Consider the following 22,327-nt stretch of genomic DNA (forward strand, 5'->3'; position numbering starts at 1 on the left):
TGAAGTGATCATGTACTTGTATATTCTTGATCATATCAAAACTAATCTTTCTGAAACTGCTAGCACTGACATTTTATTTGAGTTTATTTGAGGAATATAAGACATTTTCTCAACACTGTAGAAATTTAGCATCTCAATTTTAAGCCTTTAAAGTAAACCTAGTTAGTTTTTTATTTAGAGGCGATCGGCCACATAACAGTGCCTGTGCCAATGCTGAATGTTTCATTTAGAACACTATGTGTTATTCTATTTATTTTAATCCTTAATTTTAAAGAGAATGATTTCTTCTCTTGCAGATGATGGCCGCTGAATTGAAGTACCTCTCTACAAGAAGAGCTGGTTGCCAAGGTGTCATGTGACTAGCTTGAACAGTTAAGTTCTAAATTTCACTGAATTGGTCATAGTGTAGTGCTGTCTATAGAATGGCTACAGAGTATCTTTCAGTTTCAGCTGTTACAACAGGAAATGGTTTACCATTTAATAAAGATAGACTTTCGGAAAAAAGATCAGTCAAGATCCTTCTATTCCATCCATGTAGTTTCAGAAATTACTCTGCAAACACACTCAGCTCTATTAACTCTGTTACTATGTCTGTGCATTCATGTGACACCTGTGGTCAGTCAGGACCTGTGGCTGAGAGATTCTTGTGTATACTTCGTAGGAAATGAAACATCATATCATCAAGGCATCAGCTAGTGATAGCAAAACATTCAGTCATCCATTTAATAGCATGAAAACCTCAGTATGGCTAGTGAATTTTAACATGGGGAATTAAGCAAAAAATTTCTCTGCAAACAGCTGTGATTTTTTTGGTAGAGCTTCTCAAAACACTAGCTAAAAAGATTAATTATAAATGTATTTTTTAATTCTGTAAATGCAACAGGGTATGGTATGTGGGAAATAGAAACTGAGCAAAATATGTTTGCTGACACTTTCTGGAAACTGGATGAAATTCAATATATTTCTCATACACAAGTCACCAGGAACATTCCACTGTGTGTATTATTAAGGGAATTATCAGTCCTGTCAGCTACCATGTAATCTGACATTTGGCCTTAAAATGTTTCACACAGAGGTCAGCAAGCAGTCACCTTATTCCTTTCACAATGTGAATACCTTCTCTATTGCTCATTGTTTATGGCAGTCATTATTAGCTGCTGATTGAAATGTGATTTGTACCACAGATAGTGAGACAGATGATCCAAGAGAAAAAAAGCTGGTCCAGGGCCAATGCCTTCCAGTGTCCCAGATACCTCTGCACTGTACTCCTCAAATCAGAGTTAGGATATCCAAGACACTTAACCACATTGTACAAGTATACATAAACCAGTATTTTCAGTAAAAGAAAAAAAATTACAAACTGCAGTGAGTCCAACAGAGGACAACTAAAATATTGGAGTGTTTAAGGGGCTGAAGCATATATTTCATGTGGAACTGAGGGAGCTGTTTGTTCATCATGTAGAAGAGTGAGTGGCGATCTAATTGTTTTTTCCAAGGCTCTCATGGTAGAATATAGATAGGAATGTTGCAGGGTGATCTTTCAGCAGAGCAGCTGTACTCTTCACAGAAGTGCCTAACAAAAGAAAAAGGCACAACAGACAAAACTTGCTTCTGAGTTTCCCTGAATGTAAAGGAAAAGCTTTCCACAATGAGGACAGAGACTGAAACTGGATGCCCAGAGAGTCTAAAGAATCTCCACTCTTGCAGACCCTCAAAACTCAGCTGCACGTAGCCCTGAGTAACCTGACATTATCAGAAAACCACAAATGTCCATTCCAACATACAGTATTCTGCAGTTCTCCATTTCTTGTCATCTCAGGTCACCTTTGCTGCACCTGGTAAAGAAAACTTTAACAGTCACCTTAGGGACTGTCAAATTCCGTGCAGGAAAGTTTTTAGAAGAGGCAGCCCAAAGGCAGGATGAACAAGCCAGAGAAAGAGCTTTCACCCCTTGGCAAAACACAAGACCTTCTGCCTTCTCTGGGAAGATCTGTGTGGAAAGGTTGGTAGAACTGAAATAGGTGTCATCAAGGATGTGGTGCTGCCTGGGAGCTGAATGATGTCCAGATTTACACAGGAAGATCTCAGAGATGAAGAGGAATTTTTCTTGGCAGGGTGCTTTATAGTATGTCAGCCTCTTTTGTAACAATCCTTCAAGCTAAGCCAATACCACTGATCCTGCTGTTCCAGGAGGGACAAAGTGGAATGATGTCCAGAAGAGAATAGTGCAAAATAGCAGTAGCAAAATCAAGAGACATGATCCTTGTAGATCCTTTAAGTGTGGCCTGAGAGCACGTTTGAGACCAGAGAACCACAAGAGAAAAGGAAAACATACACAGTACAATCCTTTATATTAAATTGCTCAGTAATGAGCACAAATGGAGATAAGGCAGTCTCCATTGCACCACGGTCAGAGGGTTTAAATCAAGTACAGCAAAAGGACCAATGCTGACTTTTAGTGGGAGGTACCAGTAGCTTGATTTTTAATCTGTTTTTGCTCCTATTCAGACTTTTCAAAAAGAAAGGTTTCCACCTGGATCTGTCATTCCTCTGGGAATTTGCTCAGACTTAAAGATTTATGGTTTCATTCAAGGGGGGGAGGGGGGTAGCTCTTTTAGATGGAGAAACCATTATTTCCTTTTTAAAGACTCCTAGTGTTTCTTACTAATAAGTTATTTATGTGTCTCCTGAGGCATTCAATATCAGCGTCAGTCTTCTCTAAATTGTCTCTATTACTGGGAAAATTGTCAGCAATGGGTTATTTGAAAGAGATGCTCAGTATGGTTTATGCTGTTTCAAAAAATACATTTGAAGACCCTGTTGGATTGAAGATGATGAAAAGGAAATTTTGTCATGGAACTATGAGCATTCAAAATAGTAGCAACAAGTGAGGGGTCATGTTTTGGCAACAGCAGCAAGAGGAAAATGAGATGTTTAGCAGTGGTGCAAAGTGCACTGATGCACTTCTGAAGAGCTAAAGGAAAATTTAAGTAGATGGCAACTTTTTTATATTTTGCAGACAAAGACAAAACAAGACGTTGGTTATGAAAAGAAGGCAGAAAAATTCATGTGTAAAGGACAAGTTTGTTCACCTGAAATATTTTGGTCTTTTCAAGTTAGAGGTTCATTTTCTCAGAGGTATAATTATTAAATGCTAACATAGCCCAACATCAAATATGTTGTGCTTCTTTCCATGATACCAGAATTACAAAAACATAATTTTGCATCAGGAGGTTCTCTTTCAGCAGTTTGGCTTTGAAAGCATAATTTTCAAATGCTTTTCAGAGTTTATGCCTGGTGAGTGAGGCTCTTTACCTTGTGAACATTATTGGGCCTACTGAAATAGATGCTCTTGTCCTTTTAGAATAGAGTTTGAGCCATAACACTTAATTTCTGACCTTTGTGGGTTTAACTTAGGCTCCATTCTGACCTTCAGAATACTGGCATGAATATATGCATTTGCATATTATAGATCCACAGCCTGAAACATCTACTCAAATTTCAAATAAGTACCTTCTGGTTATGCATAATGCTTGTGGGGGATTCTGTGGGTTTGTTTTTTTTGTTGTTGTTGTTGGGGCTTTTCTTGTTTGGTTTGGTTTTGGGGTATTTTGTTTTGGTTTTTTGTTTGGTTTAGGTTTTAGGATTTTAATTTTTTTGTTTGTGGGAGATATTTTTGTTATATCTGAGATTTTTAGTATCTTTTTAGAATACATTCTAGAAACTACTTCTAAATTAAAATCTTACTTCAAGTTTTAGCATGCTGAGGAGTTTTATAAACAAATTACAAGCTCCCGAATATAGATGTTTATGTAACGAAAAGGCTGACAGTCCCTTAACTATAATAGCAAGAACAGACATTACTCTAATGCAAAAGGAATACTTATCCAGCAGAAGGGTGACTCTACAAATCACTGTTATGAAAAGTACTTTTCTACTTAGTTATATTCAATCTGCAAATTATAAACTCATTATTTTGCTGTCAAAAAATAGTCTGGATTTTATTTCAATTTTTTTTTTCTTGCGTCTCATTATTCTACATCTGTACTGACTCTTCCTTTCAATCATTTCCTTTGTGATTGCTCAGCTTCGTGTTTCCTATAATTTGTTAGGCTAAAATGCTTGACGTTTATACTGGGAGTCCCATGCAGCTAGTCAGCTCAGAATCTGACTTTCATCTTAAATGGGAAAAGAAAAAACCAGCAGAAAATGGAGGCAAAGGAGAAGAGAAAAAGTTGTTTATATTTCTGAATTGGCTAATGCAATGCTGTAAGAGCTATTCTGGAATATAATACCTTTCTCTTCACATAAGCACTGGCAGCTGTGCCATCTGCAGTATAGAGTACCTACCTGCTTCTGAAATATATAGGGATTCTGTGATGGCTGACTTATATTTACTTACATAAAGCAAGCTATACTTTCTCCTTCTGGATTTGTTCTGCTTTCATTTACTCAGTTTGGCAGCTTACCTTGTGTACAATCTGTCAAAATTTGACTAATGTGCCTCTGGGAATCAGCTGGTCAGTAAATCTTTCCTTTCTCAGACTCCTTTGGCTTTGTTGAACTGTTCTGTCATTATAGTAACCAATTGAATTAGAATTGTTTTTTTATTTGGTAGGTCATTCTCTGAAACATAGACAAAAATTACAGAAGCAGCATAGTAACAAATTGAACAGAGTGGGGGTAGGGGAAAGCTTAATTTATTTTTTATTTCTCCTGTGAATAAGAGTCTTATATTTACCAATATTACCTTAGAAAGATGAAAAAATAAATCTACCTGTTTATGTGAGCAATAATTATATATTCTGTGTAAGGAGAAAACATTCTGCTGTGCACTGATGAAAACTGCTAGTCATTTCATCATGTTCTGCAGCATTGCTTCTCCTGACTGCGTACAGTACTAATAAAACAAGTTAATGGAGTTTATTCTGTCACAAACACTACAATTTCAAAGAGCTGATTGCAGTCTATGGGAAATCAGTGTCTAACAGCCTCTTAAAGATGCACGGTAGTTTTAACATATTATCCGACAGAAGATGTACATTAAAGCACTCTAGTTATATGTGTAAGAAGAGATGGAGAATAGGAGCAGCAGCATCCACTGTTCGTAGTTCACAGACCATTTATGGTAGCTGATTCAGAACACAACAAGAGTCCCTCCATGTTACCAGCATTTACAAATTCTCCAAATGATAGTTTGTCTGAAAGTCAAATTAGCTAGGATGCAGAATTGAGAAATTCACATTTTATAAGATGCATTTAAACCAAATTATACTATTTAATAAGTAACTTGCAGCTTGGATTTATGTTGATAAAGATGTACAAACCAAATGCTGTTTCACAGTCTCTGAAATTGCATGTTATTCATACTAAAATATGAGGCTGATTATAAGATGCAATGGTAATCAGACTGAATTAATAGGAGCCCTTCAATGAACCTTCATTTCCTCAAGACTCATGACATTCCCTATAAGTAGACACAGAGAAGATGTATTATTTTGGAAAATAGATTTCAATTGTTACATGAGGATTGGAGTATGTTGCTTTGGTTAATCAATAGAACTTCCTAATTTAAAATATTGTTTATTGCCATGAAGGTTTTCTACAGGATAACATGTTCTTCTGTACCCTCAGTCTAATACCAATTACACTCTCAGAAAAGAGGAAAATGAAAATGAGATGTTTCAATGTTCACTAGACTTTAGGATCAAAGAAATGCATGTCCATTATGGAACACTACTATTTTACTTCACTGTCTCCTTATAAGAAAATCACCTTGTTGGCTTATGGAATACCAATTAAAGCTAAGGGATCTTAGGAAAGCTAAGACTTATTCAAATTTCTAAATCTGAAATTTTCTAACAGAGGCAGACACTAATGGGTCTTTCTTTGTATAAAATTTAAGTGCACAGAAACTCTCAGGAAGGCAGAAACAGCATTGGAGACAAAGCAAACAGAGTTAGCTTATTACTGGCCTGGACTCGGCATTAGCAGGAGGTCCTTTGTTCTTGTTTGTGATGCTTTTCGTGGCTTGGTGAGAAATAGGGACAAAAGGGAGATGGCAGCAGCAGATGTGAATATAAAACGTGTACACTGATAAACATATGGCCTTAGATGAGAACAAACAGAACAGAGATGGTGAAATTGCCATGACCATACCAGAATTTCTGTCACACACGACATCTAGCCAGAAAACTTTGTTTACAGCCAGAACGCTAATAATCCCTAGGATTCAATAAATGTTGCCTATATAATTTTAAACATCTTTAATGCAGTTCTAATATTTTTTTTTTCGTGCATTATTTTCAAGGTTAAGGGCATTTTATAAAGATTTATAATCCCATGTATTCAAAGACATTTTTGATCTCATTTCCATTGTTTAATTTTGCACAGTGTAAAGTCTGTCTTTGTAGAAAATAAATGTATTTTCAAGACATCCAATTAACAAAGTCTTAAACATATTTTTTCCAAAAGTTTTTAAAGTGCATAACATTTTAATTCATTAATTTTTCAAAGTAATTTAGGGCTTAAATCCTGTTATCTTTTGTCTTCAATATTAATTTCTAATATTTTCTGCTTGTATATCACATACAATCAATCTGTCTTTGTTTTTGTTTTTTTTTAGCTTAAAAATAACAGAGATATTTCTCATTATTCTATATTTCTGATTAAGAGGCTGCCAGTGGTCAACAGGATATTGATAATGGGGCATATTCTCTCCTCAGACAGATTGTTAAATCCTGAATAGGTCTGCTGACGTGCAGAGTTTATGGCTGCATTCTGCAATGTAAATGTGCAGTGTTGCATGTGTGACTGTAAAAGCAAGATAGAGAAAGGATATATAGAGATGCTTACTACCAGACTGACTGGAAGTTGCCCTGGGGAACAAAAAGAAGATTACTCAAACCTTCTGTCAGAAGATGGCAGAAGAGGTTAGTGCCCAGTTAGGAGAGAAAGAGCTCTGTTTGAAGCCCTTGCCACTCTGATACACCTATTGCTTGTCATTTTATCCCTGCCTCAGCAGTAATGAAACCAGCAGGCAAAACCTTCTTTCTAATACTGTGGGGCAATACTTAAGGCAGCTGTTGAGCATACCTACAGCATTAATCTCTGGCTTAATTTCCACTGACTTCATTGGTGCGTATATGTACAGTTCTGAGGACAACATCTATGCTGCTGTCCTACAAAGAAGTGGTCATGAGCTGCAGATGAAGAGCTTTCCCTTTCTTCTGATACTCTTGCTTCACCTTAAGTTCGTGCTCAAATAAATACCTTCCACTATGTAACCTGCAAAGACTTACAAGATCCTTGTTTAGATATTCAAATTTAAGAGACTAAAACTCATGAGATAACATTTTACAAGCACTGTTGAAAACATATGTATGGCTCTTCTCTGGTGATACATCTTGTAGTCATTTTGTCCACCTTTTTAGATAGCGGCATGCGCTGTTTTCTCTCTCTAAGGAAGAAATAGAAGAGTGTCATGAAATGGGGATATGCCATTAGTTTAATTTGACTACTACTTCAATCACATTTGCATTATCTACTGGTTTTTGAGTTGTGCTGCTTCTACTATGTAGTGAGAGAAGTTGCACTGAGAATATGTAAATAAAATTAAAGATATTAAATAATAACAATGACTGTTAATTACATATTGATGTTGAAACAAAATATTTTTGATGCAGTAACAAAATATTCAAAGATAAGGCATTATTTTTGTACCTTTGGACAAAACTGAAGTTAGATCTCAGTTTCTGTCTACCTGTCATAATTCTTAGTAAGCCATAGGAAACATGAAATTAATCAACTTAACAAATTTATTTATGGGAATGGAAAGGAAGAAATCATTACAGGTATTTATTTATTTATTTAGAGTTCTTTAGCTCTTTGCGTTACAGTAGGTACAATCTATAATTTTTTTCTTTCCTATGTTATGCAAGGATTTCCCTTGATACCTAGGTCCCTCAGATCCATCTTATCTCAATATGTAGATAATTCCCTTTTTTCTTCCTTAGAAAGCCAGGAAAAAGAGGCACCAGGGATATGAAAGTCCCATTTGAGTTCTTCAGACATTGTATACCATCCAATGCAGCACCTTTTATTTCGACGTATCTGTAGAAAATTTGTCACACATTACTGAAATCCTCTCAGGGGAAGTACAGCAGCTGTTTAACAATACTTGGCATCAGGCTACAACGTATTAAGGCAGGAAGTGATGAGCCAAAACATATCAAATTGAACTGCAGGGGCAAAATAGGTATGCAAAATGCAAATCCTCAATCGGAATTTGGCCAATCCGCCAGGACTAAAACTGCTACTCTTGCAAATAGTGATGTGGAATTAAAACACAACTGTGGGTATGCTGGATAGAAGTCTTACTAATCCCTTTGTTCAGGAACTTACTAAGAAATATTGACTGTGTAGATACCAGCCAATTTATTGAAGCTGTAGCCCTAGGGAGCTGGTGCAAGTTGTAGTGCATTATGATGTTCTGCTCTGCGGCATTAGTGCAAAATATATACCCATTGCAAGTCAATTTTAAATGCATTTTTCTAATGTGATGAGTCATGGTCAGTGTGCAAGACTTTGGATCTACTCCAAATTTTTTTAAACTATTTTTCTTGGAAGTAAGACCTGTTTATATATATATCCAAAGCTTTTTAAAAAATAATATTTTTCATATGTATTATGAAGCTTTACTTAAGTTTAAATTAAAGGCATTAAAATGTTGAGATAACTAAAGCAATAAGGTGAGTTTTTTTTCCACCAGTATCAGCTCAGGATTTGAACTATGTTCTGAAGAGGAATGGAGAATCAATTGTACTGAGAGTTAAATGATGATATTTCAAATTAGTAGAAATGTGTGAAGACAGACTAACTCTAGCTGTGCTGTGTCAGTTCGAAAAAGAAGAACGACTGGTAGCAGATGATGCTCTAAGGGAGCAGATCTGTTAAAGAAAGTACTGAAAATTGTGGTTTAAAATAAAATGTAAAAAGAAGGACTATACCAGAAAAGATAGCATGAAGGAAGTACTTTCTCTCTTAAAACAGGAAGGTAGAAGAATTTTGCAAATCTTGGCATGCAGATATTCCTGGAATCCGTATTTGCAATAGTAATTTCTGACAAGTAAAAGCCAGATCAATCCACAGAGCTAAGTAAAGAAAAAATTGAAACTTGAAAGTCAAAGATCAAAGATGGCACTAGTTAAGAAGTAGTTCCCTTTGAATTACTCCTGTTTGCCAGAGGGTCACAGGAGAATATTAATTACATGACCAAAAATGTGATGAAAATACATAGAAGCCATATTCAGTTTTCAATAGAAATTAAACATTCAGAGATAAATAATTTAATTATTTTTTTTTTCTTTTTTAATTACAAGAAAGAAAATGATTCAACAGAATCCGGCACTTGCTGGAAATAAAGTAATCACTGAAAGTGAAAGAAACTAAGGATTCAGCCAAGCAAATGTCTGTATGATATGAAGATAAAAGGGGCATATTATGCAAAATTTAGTTTTTGCAGAGAATGTGCATTCTAATGTAAAGCAAGAGCTTCTTAGGAATATGGGTCAATTAATTTTCATTGGATGAAAACACATCTAAAGTGGGGTGTTCCCTAAGGCTCACCAAACCGTCATTTGTAAGAAGAATTCACTAAAGACTTTGTCATTCTTGATTAAAATTGAAAGGAAAAGCAAATTTCATATCTTCTAACTAACAAAGCAGCCAGCTGATAGTTTTCTTTTGCTTCTTCAAGGTTGTATAAAAGGATGTTTTATACATGTAAGTGTAATCATGATACATGATACTTGATTTCAGAGTCTACTTTGTTCAAATGCTGTAAGATATTTTTAAAAGTCTCATGTATTCATAAAATGAAAGACAAAACATTTCAAGTCCTTTGAAAAGTATAACAGGAATGAGTGCTGCTGTGTAATAAACTCGTAAGTCATTGGACATTGATGATTAGGATAGAAATTGGTATACATTATTATCCCAACTTTTTTTCTATTAAAATAGAAATGAATTACAAAATAAAATCTCACTTTTGGGCTGTGAAAACACATGGTCAATCCTACTATCAAGGGGAATTAAGTGACTATATTTGAAGCTGTCCTGGAATTCTTAGTTCCTCTAAAATCACCTATATGTTCTCTTTGTGCCTCATCCAAACCATCTGAAACTGGTAACTGTTTGACCCTCAGAGGTAAGAAAGTACTTCACCAGCAAGAGCAGAAGATCTGCTAATGGCAGTCTTCAAAGTCAGTGGTTAGATAGATAATGGTCTTGGTCATAAACAGGGATTGGGAGAAGGGAAGTACTAGGAAAATTAAGGTTGGTGGGCATCCTAAACTTAACTGTCCATCAGCACAAGGTGCAAGGGAGAAGGAAGAGTCACTGGGACCCTGAGGTACTGTGTGATAGCCTAAGTACTTTAGAGCTGCAAGGACAGAGGTTGTGAGCTCTGATGTGTGAGAGTGTGTATTTTATGTGTAGGTGAGAAGAGAGAAGGCATTGGAGAAATGCATGCAGCTCTATGGCATCACTTGTAATTAGTGTTTTGGTGGAGTATGCAGTGCTTTCAATAGAAGCTCCTGATAAGTGCTTCTTCTTTATGGGAAGTAGTGAAACAAGATCTTTCCAATCATTATCAGGCATATTTCACCTTGCAGACAAAGAATATTGGCTAAAATACCCATTAAGTATTTGAGTTTTACAGTTCATTTAAGCTGTACAGGAAAAAAAAAAAAACATCAATAAAAAATCTTGAGAATGACCTTATGCTCTTTTCTCTAAAAAAGGAAAAAAGCATATGCTGTGTAGATGAATTAGATGATGGGAAACCATGGACTGCAGTTTAACTAAAACCATTGATCTTTACAAATTACATGCATTTGACAACAGGGATCCATCAAACTCCAATAGTACAATACTAAAAAAAAAATATTTTTTTTTTCTTTTTATACTTCATTTCTTTTATCTTTCTTCACTCTGTTTCTGATTATCTTCTCCATTTCACGGTGATGGCACTAAATGCTAATGAGGTCATTCCTGGTCCTATCCCAGTCAGTCTTTTTGGCATGATTATTTCTAGAGTTGAAAAAACCGTGTGGAATAAATGAGATTAGCACAGTAGGAGACATTTTCAGAGTTTCATGTAAGAGCTTCCACTGATAGTTCACCTTGATGGCACAGATTTATCTGCATTGCTAATTTGTGTGCTTGAGATTGCCTGTGTGAGTTTGTGTGTGTGTATCCTTTTTGGCAGATCAATCTCACAGATACTACAGTAGAAGTGTGTGGCTTAACTAATTGTCATAATTATGAGAAGGATCTGTCTTTTCCACCTTTCTTGAGGTTGTTTTTATTGCTGGACTGTAGAAGTAGAAGGAAGATTGAGGAGTAGTGGTCTCAGGAGAGCTGCAAAATGAAGAAGAATCTCTATTATCATAGCTACAGATTCTGTGAAGTTGTATGATGCAGTCACTGATGATAAAAAATGCTGAACGGAACCTCCAGTAATCACACATAAATGAATTTGGGTGGTGGTTTTTTTCATTTGGGTTTGAGGGGGTTTTGTTTGTCTGGTTTTTGTTTGTTTTGTTAACAATGTGTACTGTATTATGTCAGTTTAAAAGAAAATATATAGATCTGGGTTGACTGATAAGACAATTAGTTGACATTTAAACAAACTGGCATTTGGTTTGATTTTTTTTTTTTTTAATCAGATAGTGCTTTTTCTTTAACTTTTCCCATCAGCATTAATAATTCTTGCTTGTAGGGTAGGTTTTGTTTTTTTCCCTGTCTGCCTTTTCTTGTCACATGATATTGCTGACGTGTTTGCAAATATCCATTTGCTTGTTCAAACCCTTAGCTGAGCTGAAGTAACAGAGACAACCTCGTGTGAATCAGAACTGACCTAAAACTCTCTTACCCTGTAACAGTTTATCTGCCAATTTGATATCCAAAAGGATATCATGGCTATGTTTTCTCACATCTGTTGGTTGCTGACCTCCTTTTGGTTCTGACCACTGAACTAGACAGACCTTGATCCTAATCCAGTGTGACAGTTGTACTGTCCCTCTGTCTTGAAAGGGTTTTGGCTGGTGAAGAGATCCTGTTCACCAAGCTCTTATGCCATTCTCATGTCCAGCTCCAGAATAAGGCAGAGAACTGTAACACCACAATAATGTTTGACTTTAAAGTTTGTTGCTAGATGCCACAGGTTTAATGCAACAGAGGCTCTTGATAGGCCCATTTGCAACCCCCAGCGTTTTGTGAAGTATTTAAGTCAAATATGCATATGTGCACCTTTTTCATTACAGCTAAATGCAAAATAAAACAAAACAAGCAAATAAACAAATGAAACAACCCACCACACAAAGCTAGCACCAGCTGTGTAAATGTTCTGATTAGCTCTCTAAATAGGGAAACATAGAGATTTATTGTTGTGCTTTTAGCCATTAAACTAGGAAGTAGCTGCCTCATCTTCCCTAATTTGCAGCCAATTCCTGACTCAGGTTTCCTCCCTTGATCAGTTCAGAGTCAGCAGAAGTGTTGTATGAATAAGAATGAAATATCAGCTGAGTAAGGACTCCTTTCTGGATCTACAGGGAGAGACAGAGGGAATGACTATAGGATGGACAGTCTGCTATTGTTAATGGAAACAATTTATAACAGAAAATGTTTTTGGAAACGGAGGTTTTTTTCTTTCAAAGCTATGTTGAGTTGACAGGATATTTAGCAATCTATATACCCCCTTCTCTAATTGATTAGAAAAATAACAAATGCAGAGCTAGTTATTCTTTTCAGAGTTCCAACTTCAGGCTTCATATACAGCTGCTGCAGAGGAGACTGCAGAGCACTGGCAAGTGAGAAGACAGTATACATTAGTGTCACTGCATGGACAGTCTTGGAGACAAAGGGTCCTTATCTTCTTTTCTTCTCTCAGTCAGAAAAGTGAAGAAAATGGGCTGAAACCCACTTTCATTCCCAAACGTCAACATCAAATTCTCACTACACCTAAAGGGGGCAGAGTCAAGCACTGCTTGAGCTCCTTTTACTTGTCTTTCCCCACATACACTATTCCCTTTCTAAAGGCTCCATTTCAAGATGTTTTTCTGAGATGTCAAAATTTCCCTCTCCCCATTCCAGATACAGTTCCCACAAAAAAAAAGGTAGGAGAGTGAGATGGGCAAGACTGCGCTTAATTTCAGGAAGCTGATTGTACTCTCCTTCAAGATAATGGAATGCCATGAGGTGCGCTCTTGTGTTGTGCTTCCTTTCCTAATTCAGTTGAATGGGATAGTGAGAGAAAGTTGGCATTGTTAAAGTAAATGACCCAGGGCTTTGGTAGTGACGACACATCCAGAGTGAAGTTTATTGTTTTAATTTTAATCTTGAACAACCCAAACAGTATTAAGTAGGTTGTTCTAAAATATCCTGCATGGTACATGCAAAATCATTTATAATAAGTTGATTTATGGATTGAAATGGCTTATTTATATGCAGTGTGAATCAATACAGAGTGTTTACTGAATTTTCTCCGTAATAGCCTATCATTAGCCAGAATTCCCAGAGTGGGAGAAAAGTGGCTAGACGCTGGAGACTAAAAAAAAAAACCACTTAAAAAATGCTATACTATGTTCCATCTGCTTGGATAAGATTCATTTTTATTAAATATGTATTTCAAAATTATTAATTTGATTTTTCCTTGTTTCCTAGCCAGAAACTGGATTTGGAGGAGTCACACAATATATTAAAAAAAAATTGGAGTTTTAGAAAATCTGACTAATGGGAAATATTAATTTATTTTGGGAAGAAACTAAAAACCTTCAAAAAACCATGGAATTATATGTCTATGAAGACATTGTTTGCCTTTTTTTTTTTACCCAGTATATTTTACCATTCTATAACTTTGGTATTTCAATCGCCTGTCAGTGTAGTTCAATGCTATAACATGTATGAATTCACTAGTATTATATCAATCCAGCAGAACATAAAATCAAGCCTGATGCTCATTCCAATATTAAGGAGCCATTTAATAACAGACAGTATGTCTGGTACACCACGCTTCTGCAGCAGAGCAGCTTTATTATGTACTGTTGCTTAACAACTGTTGCTTAACAACGAATGAGGGTAATCCTGACTCTTCCATCACAGAGCTCTCCAAACTAGAATCAGTAATAACATCTACCTATCTGTAAGGATAGGTTGGGAAGAAGGAAATTAAAATACGCGAGGAAGGCACTGTAAATATTCCTACCCTCCGCCAATCTATTTGCATCTCACATATCTTGAGCATTCTCACCTTTAAGTGCCTAATGCATGTGGGAGCTTTATGAAAGAAAATAAATATGAATACCAGCCCGTAGCACTCCCCCCTCATGGCTCATTTTTAGCTACCGCTATTCCTATCAGTTTTTCTTTCTTACTTACAGAATGGTTATCATTATTTTTATTTATTGTTCTTGAGAGAGTTTATCATGTTAGTTACAGATTACTGTGATTCTGCTACTCAGTAATGACATCAGTAATGAGAATTATGTAAGAAATTCAGTTGAACAATAAATGTGACAGCATAGAATCAGATTTTATTATATATATATGTGTGGCAATTGGAGGGTGATTTCAAAATGACAAAGTAGTCAGGGTTTCAATGCTTCCTGCAGCTGTGCTCTCCTTTAATCTTTATTCTCAATTTAAGAAAGAAAAATTCTAAATCTAAATCATACATTATAAACTCACAGTTTAGCCATTTAAATATCAAGAGAAAGTTGAAAGCCAGTGCAGTCATGAATAAGCACTAAGGAAAGCTTCAGACAACTACCGTTTAAAAGTAATGGGAGGCAGAAGGCAAGAATGTTCTGAGTAAACAAAAAGATTTCAGAAATCTGAAAACAACTTAAAATGAAGATTTGCAAATAAAAAGCTGTTATCTAAGTTCTTACCATTTACCCTTTGAGAAAGGTGGTCTAATAGATTTATGTCTGTATCTAAAAGGAGATTTAAGGTAGTCTTCACAATGACTTGTGTAAAAGAAAGGGAAGCTGGTTATCCTAAACTCCTGCAGTCAGAAAGGAAAGCGGTCCTCCACTAAGGAAAAGCAAATCAAAGCCTGGGTTATGATTTTTCTCTAAATTTCGTTTAAATAAGACCCTTTTTTTTCAACAGAGACATTTAAGGCCAGTGTCCTTTGATCAGGGCTTGCTTTTCAGTGTGTTTGGTATTTTCTTTGTGCACCTAACAAGCCAGACATGCAGACACTTCACTTTCAGGATTTAATTTCAGGAGGTGCTCAAGCACAGTTAAGAAGTGATCTCTTCCATGTATTTTATCATATATATAAATATATATATAAATATAAATATAATATATAGAACAGCCACTCTATCGAGGTCCCTCTGTTTAAAAAAAAACCAATAATGACCAATTTCTTATATCTAAAGACATTCGGATTTTTAATCACTTTCTTGAACCTCCATTTTTTCTTCAGTTGCATTTTAGAAACCAAGTTTGTTGTTTGCAGGGTGGTTTAATGTACCAGCTGTTCGTTTTTTTTCCATAGGCTTTCTGAAGGAACAAGGTTAGACCACCTCAGTAAAAATTTAAACTCACTTTTCCTTCTTTCTTCATTTCCCCTGTCCAAGTGTATTTTACAGGTGGCTTACCAATACCAAATGTCTTTGTGGCAACGGACTGGTCAGACTTCCTTGTGAACATAAGATCAACAAAAGTGTTGTTGCTGTATTGACAGATGTCTTTTCACCAGCTCACTACTCTAATTATCACCATTTCTTATTACTGTGCACTTTCATGCGGCACACAGTGGAATGTTCCAGTATGTTGCAGACCATGTGTGTGCAGATACTTGCCACAGGAGCTGACTTTGACTCATGCTGAGGTATCAGCCACCTTTCCATGAAGGCTGGAGCAAAAATAACCACATGCACACACGATAAAGAGTGTGAACACAAATTGTTTTTTCAAATGCTACCATGCTTAATGCAATGGCAAAATAAAGCCTAACATTTCATGTGAGATTTTTCAGTCACAGAAGCAAAATATAGTGAAGAGCAACTGTAAGAGCTGAGTTGTTCTTCGTTTGGGAGAAGGACCAGCTGCAAATAAGCAGTGTTGTTTTTATCATACTTACTCATGAATTCCTATGACAGTCTTTTCGATCTTGCCATTACCTACTTTGCATTTTTACTTTGTATAGACTGTCTTTTGTTGTGTACAGGCTCCTTCTCCTATTTTTTATTCTCTAAAACTGATTCTACCTGTTCACAAAGCTGAAAAGTCTTTCAGTGACCATTTGGGTGTTGTTTTGTACCCTTGATGCCTCTGCTATAATTCTGAGCCTTTATTCCCAAAGTTTCCACTATCAGCCTTTATTTGCTATGCTGGTCCTGCAAGTACTTGTGAACATATTTGGCTTTTCCCACACAGTTAAATATCATTTGTAGGTGTCAACTGAATCATCCCTTGAAAAAGCACAAGCCTGGGCTTGCTGATTCCATTGTATTTTGAATCAGAATGTTTCATAGTGGGGCAGTCTCAGTATAAGCAGGTGTGTTTCCAATACTATGTGCGCTCTGTGGGATCCATGCTGCTCTGCAAGGGGCACAGCATATGCATGGAATTTCTGTCGGTGAAACCCATTCAATATCCATGAAGTGCTGTATGACTGCAGTGAAATGAAAATATGCAAACAGGTACTGTGCTGAGTTTCTGACAGTACTGCTCTGTAACCAGTGTTGTTGACCTATAGATACTCCAGGATGTGCTGTGGTAAATACTGCATCCACAGATGGATCTAGTCTAACTAATATAGTGGTCTCTCTCAACATGCCCAGAAACTGTGATGGGAAACAAAGTTTGGTTTTTCAGATGTGTTTGAGGATCCATTTCTGATTTGCATTTTGGATGGAATGATCTCACTCAACAGCACATGTTGGGATCACCAGTTTTGTAAAGGAAATAGATTCCTTCCCTCTTTTCAGCAATTCTGAAGACACATCTGGAAGTACTGTGCCCAGTTTTAGAACTCCCAACAGAAGAAAAGCCATCATATACTGTGTAATTCTGCTGAAGGAACTCCAAGGTCAGCTGGCTAAAGCACATAAGATATTAAGAGAAGCTGAGAGAGCTAAATCTGTTCAGCCTTAAGAAGAGACCACTTAGGGCAGGTCTTGTTCTCTTCACAGGCAACTGGAAGCAAATGTAAAGAAACTGGAGCCTGACTTTTCTCTGAGGTGAATAGTGGAAGGATAAGGGGCAATGGACACACATCAGAACACAAGAAATCATTATTTATTAAACTTAATTGATATTTATTAAACTTAATTGATTTATTATTTTTTTTCTTTTTGCCATGTGTATCAGCATGTGGCAGGCTGCTTAGACAACCTTCCATCTCCACACCGCAGTATACAGAAGACTCAGCCAGACATTTTTGACCAGGTTTGTTTTGACCAGGAGGTTGGGCTGAAAACCCTGTAAATCCCATTCAGCCTATACAATTCAATATTTAGATGGCTATAGCATCTTCTGCCCCTCCTTCACCACTGACTTTTGAGTCTGTAGGGCTGCTCATCTCACATATTCTCACTCTGCTCTTCTCTGGACACAATTACATCTGTGCAATAACATTTTTTTCCTTCTTACATATTCTATCACAGAGACATTAGTATAATTTCTAATTGGCTCAGCCTTGGCAAGTAGTGGAACCATCCTGGAGTCAGTTGGCTTTGGCTTTGTCAGACACGGGAAGCTTCTGGCAGCTTCTTACAGAAACCACCCCTGTATCCCACTCTCTACCTAAGCCTTGACATGCAAATGCAATACAGAGAGCTGGATCACCTCTCCCTGTGAGAGGTGGAATTGTCCAGCCTGAAGAAGGCTCACGAGAGAACCTCTAGCAACCTTCCAGTCCCTAATGGGGCTTCAGGAGAGCTAACAGGGGCTTTTTACAAGGGCCTGTAGTAATGGAAGAAGAGAGATTGATCTTAAACTAAAAGATGGTATGTTTAGATTAAATGTGAGGAATCTTTTTTTTACTGTCAGGGTGGTAAGGACAGTTACCCAGAGAAATTGTGGATGCCTCATCTAGAGAAGTGTTAAAGGCTCCTCCATGGCAGGAGGCATGGAACCAGATTATCTTTAAGGTCCTTTCTAATCCAGTTCTATCATTCTATGATTCTGTGAAACAAACCCAAGAATTACACCACTAATTAGCTGCACCACTGAATTGTCAACTTCCTCCCAGGCTCTGCAGTGTTTCCCTGAAACCAGCTTTCTCTCCAGAATGAGCATTCAACGAGAAGCATGAGCCTCGACGTTGTACAAGTCTCTTGCCTTTGTGCATGGTGATGGCTCTCTGTCCCTCTTATTCACCTGTGCAGGCACAGTACAGGGACTCGGAACCATGCTTTAGCTAAGAACATTGAGTTTGTCTGCAACACCAAAATATGTGCAGCTTTGTGAAACTGAACATTCTTCAGTTCACCTTTTGTAGAACTGGAAACAACCCAACCAAAGGATTCTGTCCAAGTTTACAATGAACTGGCTTCATGCCATCCCATGGTTATGCAAACAAAAAGTCCAATTGACAAAATATTGGAAAAAATAAATGTACAACCTAGCTTTCTGTGCCAGTCACTACTATACCTATAATTAATTGCTGGTTGAGATTTTGGTTTCCTGTGGCAACAGCAAATCATTCACTATTTCCTTTTCTGAGTTATGACTGATGGAGTTAGAGTGCTACTATACACTATCCAAATTTGGATTTATATTCATTACATTAATATTATTTTAATTTTAGATAAGTTTTTCTGTCATTAATTTGCTAGCATATGTCTGGAATTAGAAACATTAGACAAACACTAGATCATACATGAGGTTTTTGAGCTCACTCTCTATGAAATTTTGTACATTTAGTGAGTATAGTTTTGTTAGGGGAGAAGGAAAATCTCAGGTGTAGAAAGCACAGATTACTCCAGCTGTGTAAAATACCAACCTCCTACTGGATGTGATTTAAAAAAATAAAATAAAAAAATCTCAAAAGGGGACTTGCAGTCATAAAGGAGATGCAATGAGCCATTTAACTCAGTGTATAAGGGGGCGGAGAACCCATCTTACACTGCCATTGATGCTTTGAAGCTTCAGAACTACTAACACTGCTGTTGAACCTCACCAAAACCTTAGTAAAATGTACACAGTTAAACCCTCATCTTTACAAAGTGCAGTGTTCTTTTAACAATATCAGAGAAAAAACAAAAATAGGAGCTCCAAATGTACTTGCTCTTGAAGGATAAACATTCTCTTGGTAGAAATGATTGTGTACACATGAAATAGAGATTTCTGGAGTATGAATGTTTTTGTACAGAGCCCCTTTTCACATTAGAATGAAACTCTGAAGTCCCATTGCAGAATGGTTTGTAGGAAAATTATATCTCTTATAAAAACAATTGATACAGTCAGACAAAGCAGATAATACTACAGAGTTTTTTCCAAAGCTCACGAGAATTCTCTATCAAAAGACAGATTTTCTCAGTTGTATCAGGTATTATCTCTTTCTGAAAACCTTGCTTCATTCATATGCTTCAGTCTTTAGGTCTGTAGCAACAAACATTAGATGAAAATATTCTTATTTAGGAATATCTTTGAAATATGAGCTCGTTAAATATGCACATGCACTAATTACAATCAATGACACTCAAACACTGCTAAATGTCAAGTACAGGTTTAAGTACTTTGCTCATCATTTTACAAGGAATGGTTCAAGTCTTTGTATTTGTGCCTGGCTTTTTTATTCCCTTGCCTTTCTATGATTTTATGCCATTCTATGATTCTGTGAATGGTTCATAGAAGCATTCAGATTCTATGAGTGGTTCATAGAAGAATTCTATGATTTTATGCCAGAGAGACAATCCAGATGCCTGGGTTTTTCTCTTTCTCTGAAGAAGTGACTTCTAACCAGAAGAAAGTTACTATATAGTAAAAGAACCATGCTCACAAACAACAGTGTCTTGTTGGCTTTTTTTTTCCCAGATGAAGATTTCTGTATGGAAGAGCAATAACTTTTTTTTCCTCTCCTGTGGTTAGGCTGTCAAATTGGAGAGAATACTGTTTTTAAACATTACCAACAGATTAAGGCAGTTCGAGTTAAGTCTCCCTGCAGTGCTCATTCCCTAGTCCAACAGCATAAGGCTTTTATTGGTATTTTATATGTTACACAACACACTGGCTTTTCTCATTAGTGTAAGAAAACAGAAGTTTGCAGAGATACACTCGGTATTTGGTGTACCTGAGAGATTGCAAAAGCAACTTATTTGATATATATATACCTTGCAGTTATTTACATAACAAAAAAGAGAAGTCATTCCAAAACCGGAGAAGCTTAGTGACTGCAATCTCATGGAGTTCAAGTAGGTGCCTGTAAACAAAACTGCATCTATTTTCTCTGCCTGTGCTGAAGGTAAGGCAGAAAATCAAGCAACTACATAACATTCTTTTAACTTCATTGTCATAATATACTGGTAGCACAGGGATATACACAAATATAATACATACAACATATAACATATATTTGTTTCCTTTTTTGTGACCCCATCTGCCTCTTCCAAAAGCTTCCTCAATTGTAAAACCTGGTTTTCAAACTGTGAACACAGACAGGTTTATTCACCAGGCAAATATACTTTTGCAGTATATGTCTTGAGATGGTGAAAGCTAATTTTGACTTGGGCAGCAGCAAACTTCCAAAGGCAGAAGCCACCACTATTGCTTGTATTCGTGAGTCTTTTGCATTACAGGAACCTAACAAAGTTGTGCTCAACCATATTTACACATAATGCAACTGTCTGTCCTAACTGGTAATGGTCAGAGGTCATTGAATACAGATCTTCATAGCAACATTGTCAAGGAGAGGCAAACAGCTCTTCATAAAATCTTCATTCTACTTGTAACCTAATTATCCATATTTTTAAAATAGACTTTCCTACAGATTAATATGTCTCTCCATAATAAAATTCATATAGAAATGGGTCCATAGTACATCATCACAAAAGTGAATAGGACCATGGCAAAAGCAAAAGATAGAGACTGATGTCACACATGTTAAATTAGAAGATAATAGCAATTTAGGTCACATGTTACCATAAGCCTCATAGCAGTGATATTTTTCATTGTTACTGTGCAATTGGCTATGCTTCTTCCACTGCTTAGTATAAACCACTTCTATTTAGATAATAGCTCTATTTTTTTCCCAGGGTTAGACAATAAAACTCTATGGTGTATGTGTCTAAAGAGCTGTGGCCAACAGTATTATTTACTTAGAATTTATTGTTGAACTGGGGTCAGAAGGGATCTCTGCAGCTCCACACAACCTTGCTTTGCTGCAGGTATTATCTCCATGTACTTGTACATTCATTATCAGAAGGCTGGAATCACCATTGACTTGATACTTTTCCTATGTAGAAGATTAAAACAACTATTCTTCTTTGCTGGATCTCAATTCCCACAGCACTGAGAACAGAACCTCCAGCAATTTTTGGGGTTTTCTTTAAGTTAGTTTTTAAATTTAAGGATTTGAAAATATCAATTCAAAGAGAAAATGGTATAGACAAAATCTATGATCAAGGCTGTAGGCATATTCACATTGGACATAAGTGTTACATTGTTTGTTGCTAAATGCCTACTTTTTAATGTGCATATATGTATGTTTGACTCTTTGAGTGAGACCATAACATAGGAAAGCTAGAAATAAAATAAAAATCCCTTTCATTTCAGGAAATTAATTTACTGTAGAAAACAGAGTTTTTTCCTCACTGGAGGATATCAAATGGGTTGGTTATTGTAAGACTTTGCTTTTGGTCTTCAAATACCATGGTAAGAACTTAGACCTTCTATGCAGATGGATTGAGGTTTTCACAATTCAGAAGACGTGGGAAAGACAGATAGGTTTTCTGAATTCCCCTTGGTCAGAAAAAAAAAAAAAAATCTGATAGCAAATAAATAATAGCATAATTAAAATTTATCTGTCTTGGTATGACTTACTATGGTGTAAATTCTTATTGTTTGGCGAGCTAGCTGCATTGTATGCCATGAAAAATATTATTTCATGGCAGAGACGTGATCTATAAATCATGTAATAATTTGAAAGTGGTTTAACTGACAGTGAAAATCATATGCAGTTGTGCAAAAGAAACAACAAATAGGAATGTGTCTGCTGATGCATTTGGGAGCATGTTTGCTTCTTTTAGCTCCCTCCCCTCCCCTCCCCTCCCCTCCCCTCCCCTCCCCTCCCCTCCCCTCCCCTCCC

At 36.5% G+C, this 22,327-nt stretch overlaps 1 long non-coding RNA gene across 1 annotated transcript in view; it reads left to right on the forward strand.

The window, feature by feature from the left end:
* The window catches only part of LOC131574692 (uncharacterized), an 81,175-nt gene that overhangs the window by 44,418 nt on the left and 14,430 nt on the right, over nucleotides 1–22,327 (forward strand). The window contains exon 2 of the long non-coding RNA XR_009276564.1: nucleotides 297–371. This is a non-coding gene — a long non-coding RNA (uncharacterized LOC131574692). The remainder of the gene's footprint in view (nucleotides 1–296; nucleotides 372–22,327) is intronic.

This window comes from Poecile atricapillus, chromosome 1, assembly GCF_030490865.1.
Source record: "Poecile atricapillus isolate bPoeAtr1 chromosome 1, bPoeAtr1.hap1, whole genome shotgun sequence".
In the NCBI taxonomy this organism is placed as follows: Eukaryota; Metazoa; Chordata; class Aves; order Passeriformes; family Paridae; genus Poecile; species Poecile atricapillus.